We start from the raw sequence: 10,490 nt of genomic DNA on the forward strand, positions 1-10,490 counted from the left end.
TTTTTTTAAAGTATATGGATATTGATCATTATTTTTCATTACTTGATTTATTGTGACGCTGTATAATTTAAAGCATGATCATTGCAAGTGCAATTAAGTGGTTAGGTGCTGTTAATGTTTAAGCTGCCTGGGTCAAATTTTTCCACATATTTTACACATTTACCTGGCTCCATATAAATGGCCTGATAAAACATTAATGATTATGGATCATCATTACAGGAAACTGCTTCAGCATATATATTTGCTCTTCTTCCTTTTGGTTACACCAGGAAGGTAACCTTCGCTGAACTGCCTGTCAATTGTGCTTCAATCAGCAACTATGTTTGGTATGGTTTACATTACAACAGATTCTGTGGCAGCTTCTTTTGGGCATCTGCACCATTCAGCTGCGCAGATACCTGCACCAGCTGCCCTGTTATGTCACCAACTTGGGCACCAAGAAACAGCTGCTGCGCAGATCTGCTTTGCAATGATGAACCCATTGGTTCACAAGGCAAACTCGAAACTACTAAGACATTAATATGCCAGATGGAAACGTTGACTTAATTAACAAATGCATGCCTGAAGCACATAAAATGACACTTTCTTATTGAAGTTTTCAAGACTGGGCACAATACTTTTGCAATGGAAAAGTGTGGGAGCATTTATGTTATGTAGTCACCCAGCTCCCTTTATTTTCAGCTGACACAGCAATGTCCTAGTCCACTAAAAAGAGGGTTGCTTTTGTAAGAAGTCAAATCAGACACGAGATCAATTTCAACCTTAAAATGACATACTTTTGAACAAAAGCGCTGGTTTGAAGCTGAAAAAGGGATGTATAACACCAACAGTGGAGAGACAATCTGAAGAAAATCAACTGGAGTCAGAGACTTTTGCATCTGACACGTGAACTCCCCCACTTTTACATCCTACATTAAAGTAGCTATCTAATGAAACGACAGAATTTTAATTAGATTACTCACATAAAAACACAGAATGCCCCCCCTCCTTGCACCCACATGCCATGCTACTTTGTCAAGTCTTCACTTTAACAACCCAAACGTCAACACACAATCTTTGAACGTGTGGTGGGAGACTGAAGCCTATCACATGTTACCAAGCATTACATGGCCTCACAATTACTATTTTTATCTTAAGAAGTTTACTCGCTGAAGTTTCTTCCCTAAGGCCCCATGAAACTTTCTATCCAAAGGCATCACATATTAAACTGCAATACATCTAAAACACTCCTGGAAGCTCTTGATAAAAGGGTACTAGATTTCCGTGCACTGCAACTGCATGACCAACACTGCTGGGTCATTCTTTGAAACCACCATTTATACTGATGGCAAGCTGGCATTGTGCCATAAAGTACATTTCACAATGTCATAATGAGTGGAAAAAAAATGAGGAGAAAAACGACAATGATACGAGCTAATGCAGGACCAGAAAAGGAGGTGAATCAATCAGCACTATGTAAAGTGGTTGTGTGCATGGTGATGGCCGAACTGTCAGTTATGCCACACACACAGTAGAGGAGGAAGAGCAACCTCAGTGTGTGCGAGAGACTTAAACAGGACGCAAAATAACCGACGGCAATTGCCGCAGTGCCTCTCAAATTTAAAAAAAAAAAAAACTTAAAAGCAAAAGCTACCTGTATGCCCGCCCGTCACTGTCGCCAGTGTCCTTCAGCACCAGCACATCTGATCTATAACCCCCCATTCACAAATATGCTCAGCATCAGCTGACCCTTCTGTCACAATTCAATTTAATTAAGTCTAATCACATCCTGCGAAAAAATGATTCAATATCAATGTATTACTGCTGCCATTCTTTTTACTGTGCACCTCCCAAGATGTACTTTATCTTTGGTTAATGAACAGCAAACAGAGGGAGTGGCGCTGTTAGACTGAGCTCAATATGACTGCACCTCCAGGAATTTTCAATCACATGTATTCACTGGCAGTGTCAATTTGATTTTGTCTGTGAGCTCCATGCTAACTTAAAAACATTAAAAAAGAATACTGGGACTGTACCATAGTTTAAACAGTGTTACATAACCCTCTGCAGTGTTTAAAAGGAACAGATGACTTTACCTTTCTTGTGTTGTTCATATCGCAGCAATTTTGTTTTTCCAACATTAACACATCACAGGTTAAATAAACTAGAGAACTGCTTTTTTCAACAATTCGTCCCCGACAGCAACAATAATAACAACAACAACAACAACAATAATAATGTGAACATACATCAAGTACAGCAGAAATTGGTTGTGCTTTCATATGCTAAGAGCCACTTGTACAGTTTGCAATCCACTGTGTTTGGATCATTTAGGCATTTCACAAAAACTAAAAATCCAAAACAGCAGAGGGTTTTCAGGCCATTTTTTTAGAAGCTGCAATTTAATTTCTTTTCGATGCTTTGCTGTCCGTTATTTCACATACACGAGAAGATCCTTCAAATAATGTAGACCTATACTTAATTGCAATACTTAAATGCTACAGTGCAATACACATTCTAACTTCTTTCATGTCTGATCATTTAAATAGACATTTCAATGACCGTTGTTGTTTTGTAACTCTGTTATTGCTAAAAACGAAGACACAAATTTGGTGGAGAATTACTAGTTTTGCCTAAATCCTTTTAAAATAAAACTACACACACACACACAAAAAAAAAAAAAAAAAAAAAAAAAAGCAAGTAGCTATGTATGACATGGTTCAAGTAGCAGCTCCCTGCATTATGAACCGAGCAGGAGAGATAATAGTGAAGGAAACACAATCTTGAGAAGTAGATCGATTTCTGTTTTCATATACTTGTGTAATAATACATTCTCACTACCTTATGTAGTTCTGCTTTTTAAACTAGAACAACGTGTGCTTTCACGATAGGGGTTACAATGTGTATGCTTTAAAACAGTATACCTTTTTCCTGAATCGAGTATCCAGCAACGCACCATAACAAAACTGTAAATCCTTTGCAACTATAAATTTCAAGAACTGTGAAACTATAAAGTCCCTCAAATGTAACCATCTACAATTATGTACATCCAGCTGTTCATCGTTGTGATGCAGAGCACATTGCCTGACCAAGTTTGTATTTCGAGTTTTTTTTCATTTATTTATTTATTTTGCCCAAAGCCGCATTGTTTGTACAGGTTACAGTGGTTAGCAAACTACCAAACAACTCATTTGACCACTATCGTTATTACACTCCAGCCACGGGTAAATCTTCAGCCAGTTTGCCTGTTATTTATTTATTTTTAAACTTTCCCTTCACTGACGTTGCTTATTTGTACTGCTGTATCACTAAGGCTGTATTTTTTCATGGCGAGAATTGATTTCACGATTTTCATGAATCAGAACCAGTGCAGCAAATAACAATATCCAATTCTCAGTGAAGATTTCTGAAAGAAAACTATTTTTAGCATTTAAAAATGCATTGATTTAAAAGTTTGCTTCACCAGCAGACAACATGCTATATGCAATCCAGCTGAACTTGCTTTCCCTAAATTTTGAAACACGTGGCATTGAGGGTTTTTAAAAAAAGCTTTAATTACAGGACACAGACAAAAGCTATATTTAGCTATTGTTAACAGGCTGATCGAGTTTAGTAAAAAAAAAAAAAAAATACCCTGAATATTTCTTTTTGTTTGTTGTTTTTAAAATTCGATATTTTTATACCACTATTTTTACAATGGAAAAACGACCTATTCTACTTTTGTAACAATTAGTGTGAATCACTGAGAAAACATTGATCTGCGTTTGCTTCAATTAACATTTCAACATAAAAGGTTATTTGTATTTCTTTATTGTTGTTTTATGAACGAGTATGAAATCGCCTTGTCCCCTTGGGTTAGATTTATGTTTTGCCCCCTAGAACTGCCGGTGCCCCTGAATCTTCACACCCAATGAAGGTAACATTGCCTTGCTCTTCATGAATCTTAACTTCATGCCCTGACTTAATAGAAGCCATCAGTTTTAGGAGTTGGGTTTCCTTATGCATTTCAAATCTCTTCTTAAACAATACTTCTTGGTCTTAACAAGAACATGTATACACTGAATTAGAAAATACATTTAGAATGGTTGAACAGTATGGTTCAAAGGGTTAAAAATGAATAGAGGCCATACCCACTGAACTGACTAGGAAATACAAATGTGCCTTTAAATCAGATTCAGACAGAAAACACAGTTGTTCTGCAATCTGCTCACCACTTTACAGCACCACCAGCTTCCTACCTCAGGCAATCAAAGCCCACAGCACAGCACTGTACTTCCCATTTTTAATGAATCTAGACTACATGCTCTGTATTTAGCTTTCAGTCAATGTAGGCTGCTAAATTAGTTAATGCATAAACTTTAAAGCAGTGATTTTTTTCAAGTACAGTAACATTTTTGCCAGGCTTTTTCAAGCCTACCTATGATATTACAGTGATGGTGGTGGTGTTTTTTTACAGTACAAATCCAAGTAATTATACAACAATATGTCTACAAAACAGAGGAACGGTAGTTCCACAAGCCAGGTTATCATCAGTGAAGCACGAGAACTGCCAGACTCATAAAGCAAGGCTAGTTTACGCGTTTTCACTGTATAATTGCAGCAAAACTAAATCATCCAAAAGCACCATTTCACTTTTAATTTGTATATTCCCAACACTCTTAAGTGAAATGTAGAAAACAAAAGTCAATACCTGTCATACAGCAAGAGAAATAAGTCAAAGTAAGGTAAAAATGTCTTTCTCCCAACATACTTTTTTTGCAGACACCAGGCACTTCTATCCAGTATATGTATACTACAGCGAATCCAAATTTAATGACAATTAACTTGTTTGTAAAATATACTAGGGAACGCATTTATTTTTATGATTTTCATTACATGAGAGTAGATGTTAAAACTTCATGCTGATTTGAACTCGGCTCTCACCAAGATAAGCACCAACTAAGATGTAGCTTTACAGTAAACTAATGTGATCCATCTGCATCTCCATCCATTTCTGTTGCTTTCCATCAGATGATGTAAATATTCTTCTGTCTGGTGTTGATGGCTGAAGTGTAATGCTGGCTCCAGGAATCAACCCAGCGCAGTCTCCCCAGCGCATCAACATGACAGCTGTCTGGATTGAGCCAAGTAGGCTACATCTCTGGGGTCTTCAAGTGGGCACCTTCCATCCTTGGTGTTCCATCGACTAGCCCATGACACCTCAGGAGGGCTCAACAGTGATTCTGGTGTCCCTGCATCACCCTCCTCCATCCCCCACTCAGCTCAGCTTGGCTTTCTTCCTATTGTGCTTGAGATCCCCAGCCAGAATCTTTTCGTCTCAACCACAGCCAGTTGCTGCTCCTTTCTGCTACTTCAGACAAGTTATTCACTGTGCAAAGCAAGTCTTGGCCACTGAACCCGACACCTCTGAGAAACCGGGTTGTAGAGTGTGCCATAAATCCTCGACAACCCACCTCCACTGGGTAAACTCGGACTCTCCATCCTCGCTGTTCCGCTTCAGCAGCTAGTTGAGCATACCGAAGTTTCTTCCTCTCATACGCCTCATCCACAGCATCCTCCCATGGCACTGTTAACTCTACCAGGTGAACAAGGCATGCTGATCCAGACCACAAGACAATGTCTGGTCAAAGGTTAGTGGTGGCAATCTCAGGTGGAAAAATAAGCCGTTGACCAACATCTGCCAGCATTTTCCAGTCTCTAGCAGCTTCCAGTTGTCCTGGACGAGGCTTGGTTTTAACACCTTTTCTTGGTGGTTGCTTTCCTAGATGGAGAAATATTGTCTTTTGTGTTTAATGCTTTGATGGAACTGGCAGCAACTTATTGGTCAGGTTACGCTTGTCTTCCACTGCTAAAGCCAAACATCGCAGCACCTGGTCATGGCACCAAGTAAACCGCATGTGCCCGAGGACCAGAGACAGTCTCCAGTGTTGAACTTGAATGAGAAACTGGGTGCGACTGAGTGAGCGTGTGAGCTGTGACTGGATAGCGAAAGTGCCAAGACTAAAACGTAGGGTTATTATTTTGGTGTCGTGAATTCCGGCTTCTGGGAGGAATTCTCTGTAGTTTCAAATAAAACAAACATTTGGAGAATTCAACACCTTCTCCCCAGAGTACTACTTCCGAAACATGAAAACGTTACAATATACTAAATGAAAGGATCAAGCTTATTACGACAGTTTGCAAAATCAGACTATTTTATTTATGTAACACACATGTTTTTAATGTGAAATAAATGTCGATATGAATGACACTTTCATTGAACATGTACTTTTACACACATAACTAACATGCATATACATACATAAAAAGGGCAGGATTTGAACCCTAACTGGTCATACTTTCACTCCAACTACATAACTGCCACTCTACCCAGATTAACATCTTCACCCTTTCAACAGACTAGGCTACTATTTACATTTACCCTATCCAAACAGCAATACATTGGTGTGTGTGTGTGTGTGTGTGTGAGAGAGAGAGAGAGAGCTTGAAAAAAAGAAGTGATATCTGAAACAAAAACATGAAAAAAAACACCAAGTTATCAAAAGTGCCCAGCCATTTAAAGTAGAGATATCAAAAACACAAGCCAAGTTTCAAGAAACCATTGGGGAAACTTTGCCCAGCACAAAGCAAACAGGCACAACTGTAAAACCGATGGGGGCCAAGGTTACCCCAGTTGTTTATACTAACTTAGTTTGTGTTTTTGATACAAGTATACAAGTTAGATGAAACCACTGGGGTAACCTTGGTCCCCATCGGTTTTACAGTTGTGCCTGTTTGCTTTGTGCTGGGCAAGGTTTCCCCAATGGTTTCTGGAAACGTGGCTTGTTTTTTTGATGTTCTACACCAATTAAACCAATACAAGAAACAGTAATCTACAGAACAAAAAATAACAGTGGTTATCAAATATTAAACTGTATTCGACTTTTTGTTTGGGGTGGGGGGCAATGCTTGCTCTGTGTGTGCGTGTGTTTGTCTGCCTGTGTGTTTGCTATACTTGTGTGATTCTAAGCTTTCTGAATAAGTCTTGTGTGTGATGGTGAGAATCGGCTGTGTGTTTAGTCGTTGAGGGGTAGCTTCTGCTGCTAACACATTTCACAGGGACAAACAGAAAAATTGAAAAAGCATGACTGTCTTTTTCCTCCGTCTTAACAACTTGTGTTTGATCTCCAGCTCTCGACGTTCATTAAAAGGCGTGTTCAAGTAATATATATATATATATATATATATATATATATATATATATATATATATATATATAGTACATCGCAAAGTGTGCTTTTGAATGGGACCTTTGTTCTGTCCTCTCAGCATTTTCGAAGGTTTACCGTTTAACAAAGATATGCACAAAGCAGTTCTACCCCATAGTTTTTGAAAATCCTCCAAGCTAACGTTAATTAACTAGTGCACACTACATCATCGCCAAACCTAATTCCATTAATATTAGAATAAACGAGGCAACGCCAAATCCCACTGAAATACACCGCTAAATAAAATTTTAAAAAACTGGACATTATAGTTATGAAATGTAATATACTGGACTGTATTATGGACATAAATACTATTTTTAAAATGCAAAAATACATAGCACTTTAACAAGTTTCAATCTTAGCAGTGTTGTCAATTTCAGTGAGTCGGGTTTCTCACATTCCATAGTCCATTCTTACCTAAAGCAAAATAAACACAAAGAAAACCATATTAGTTGCTTTCCTACCTTAGCACCTATATCGAAAGGCGTTACCGTCCTTGAAATATTGAAACGCAAATATCCTCAAACGTTTAAAAATGACAAAATAGTGGTTGCAGAGAAACAGTTTTCTTCAAACAGCTCGTCCCGCTGTGTGTAAGCTAACTCCTGGTAACACTTAATTTTTCTCTACAATCTAACTTGCTTCCAAAGTCCTGCCCTCTCGTGCGCCAATTGGTGGTTCGCTCGAAATTATGCAATTTTCGTTTTGTAACCACCACGTCAGTCATACACACCCGTAGCGCCTTGCTTGCATATATATCGCGTACAGTTTCGCACACTTCATTGAATTAAAGCTGCACACTGTCTTGAAAAATAAACGGTGACTGTTCAGGGACTTATAGACATTGGGATAGATTTCATAGCCATTAACATTAAACATTTATTTTGAGGAAAATGTGTGAGAAGCCATGTATACAAATGTATTAGGCATTAGCTTCTGCTAGTGTTGCAGACAGACCTGCAACAGTAGGTTGAGCTGTAAAAACCACGCAAAAATGTTTGATTCCATTAGGGGGATTTTTTTTTTAAGAGTTTTCCTTTACAGTACATTATTTTTGTATTTGTATTGCATTCGACAGCTGATTTCACAATATGTCATGAGCAGCAAAGAAGCGTATCAAAATAACTCGGTAAAGGTATCCAGCAAGTCAAACAGCATTCTTTTTAATCTTTACCACTAAATGGGGTAGTCGCCGGATACAATGCATCAAAACTACGTGCAGTGTGTATGTAGATATACGCTTCAAGACTGATGGAGGATATACAGGTCTGTCCCATAAAGTATTAATTACTGGATAATAAAAAATAAAATAAAAAGCATTCAGGCCAGATTTATAATGGTAACTTTGTAAGCCCTTGCATCTGGTCCTTTGATGAACAGCTTGAATTAAGTCAAATATGCCCACTCTACTTACAGGTATTATTATTATTATTATTATTATTTATTATTTATTATTATTATTATTATTATTTAATAAAATTGTATTGTATGTGACAGCCTTCTTCCTTTTTTTCCAATTAAAGGGGTCAATTTAATAATGACGCTGTCATCTTTATAGTGGCTGTTAAGAATTACCAAATATCAAAAACTATGACAACGCTTGATTAGCCGCAGTGTATAGGTAACAACCTCAGGTAAGTCATATTTGCACAACCCCATGTTGATGTATTTGCTACAAAGGGTCTCTAAGTTATTTATTCTATGGAATGCAACCAGTTAAAATATTAATGCCTTTGCTGAGGATGACCTTGTTTATGAGGACCAAGCTATCAGAAACAGTGTGCACTAAAGAGCGCTTGGTTGAGCACACCGAGTTTACTTATCAGTGTTTTATTATATAGAATACCTAATGATTGATTACATGGAACGCATGGCACTCATAAATAAAAACTATAAATAAAAAGCAGATTCCAGTTTTTTGTACACGCAGGGTTCTAGATGTATTCCCAATGAACTGTAAAAGTCCATTGGCATGGTGTTGTCTAAACTGTAATAATCATGACAGGTGTTAATAGCTTATTTCAAATGCATTTCCAAAGACTGCTTATACACAACTGTAAGACCACAAACTGCTGTCATCATCATTATCACCAACATCAAAGGTGGTTGATTACGAGATTTTGCGCATCAGTTATACCTCCAGTTTCTTGGTACATTCCTTTAACAGGCAAGAGAGGTGACGTTCTTCCTGTGTGACACAGGGCGCCTGTGTGACAGTGCTGCAGTGCAGTAACTCTCAGGAATGGCCATGCTTGTCTGCAGGATGCAATCTGTTTCCTGTTCTTTCAGATGCACATGTCATTAAAGGGTCTGTTTCCGTCTTTCTAATTGCCACGTTAGGAAAAAAACGAGACTTTAAAAAGAAAACGCACTCGTGTGTAACCACTAGCACCAAGAATGTAAACACAGTTTGTGTATAAGACATACAATACACACGCCGCTGGTAATGATTATTTCACTGGGGAATGATTCTTGCAAAATTTACTTTTCCAATTAACTTTGGAGCTCGTGAATGGTGCTTTTCTGCAGGATAGCGCAACCTCGTTGTCCTGCACGCTTGGCTTGGTGCGACCACCCTCCAGGGACTGAGGGAATATGCACACCCTTATCCTTGACTTTTCTTTTTGACACAGCTTGCGGTGATGCCCTCTGCCATTTGAGCTGAAAACCAGAGCGCAGGTTTATTTTTTTCAGCTCAAATTATTTATTTTCAAACATGCTTTTTACTGTGATATTTTGTAACAATTGCAAGTCTGCTAAGAAATAATAATAATAATAATAATAATAATAATAATAATAAATAATAATAATAATAATAAGTATGTATAGGATCATTTCATGTGCATTAAAGGGAATGTTATAAAGTTATCAAAGGATGTCATGAACTCATGCTTGTGAATTCTGAATTCAATAGGAATTTAATTTGAAATCGGTAGGAATCATGTTAGTTACACTTATTTTAAAGTGTTACCAAAATTACTCTCAGACGATTTTACTGCGTTCCAACAGTCTCAGGTTAAGCCTTTACAATTTCACATCTAGAGATTGGCTTTGTCTTTCAATTCATCGGTAAAGAAATAGATTGGATAAACGTGTTTTGCATATTCGACTCCTTTGAATTTGAATAATTTACCACGTGAGTTTACCAATCGTTGAACAGTTCAAGACCTGAACCGTCAAGTAACTGAATTGACCATGCGTTTGAACCAAGAGTATACAGCTGCAGAACGAAGATCTGCGCACGCGCAGCGCTCAGGGAGCTCC

At 37.9% G+C, this 10,490-nt stretch overlaps 1 protein-coding gene across 1 annotated transcript in view; it reads right to left on the bottom strand.

Annotated features, from left to right (window-relative positions):
* LOC121326724 (cytoplasmic protein NCK1-like) overlaps positions 1-7,827 on the bottom strand; it is a 59,954-nt gene extending 52,127 nt beyond the window's left edge. The window contains exon 1 of the mRNA XM_041270144.1: positions 7,691-7,827. The gene's annotated coding sequence lies outside the window, so the exon portion shown is untranslated. The remainder of the gene's footprint in view (positions 1-7,690) is intronic.
* Between the last annotated feature and the right edge of the window lie 2,663 nt (positions 7,828-10,490).

The sequence above is a fragment of the Polyodon spathula genome, chromosome 14 (assembly GCF_017654505.1).
Source record: "Polyodon spathula isolate WHYD16114869_AA chromosome 14, ASM1765450v1, whole genome shotgun sequence".
Classification (NCBI taxonomy): domain Eukaryota; kingdom Metazoa; phylum Chordata; class Actinopteri; order Acipenseriformes; family Polyodontidae; genus Polyodon; species Polyodon spathula.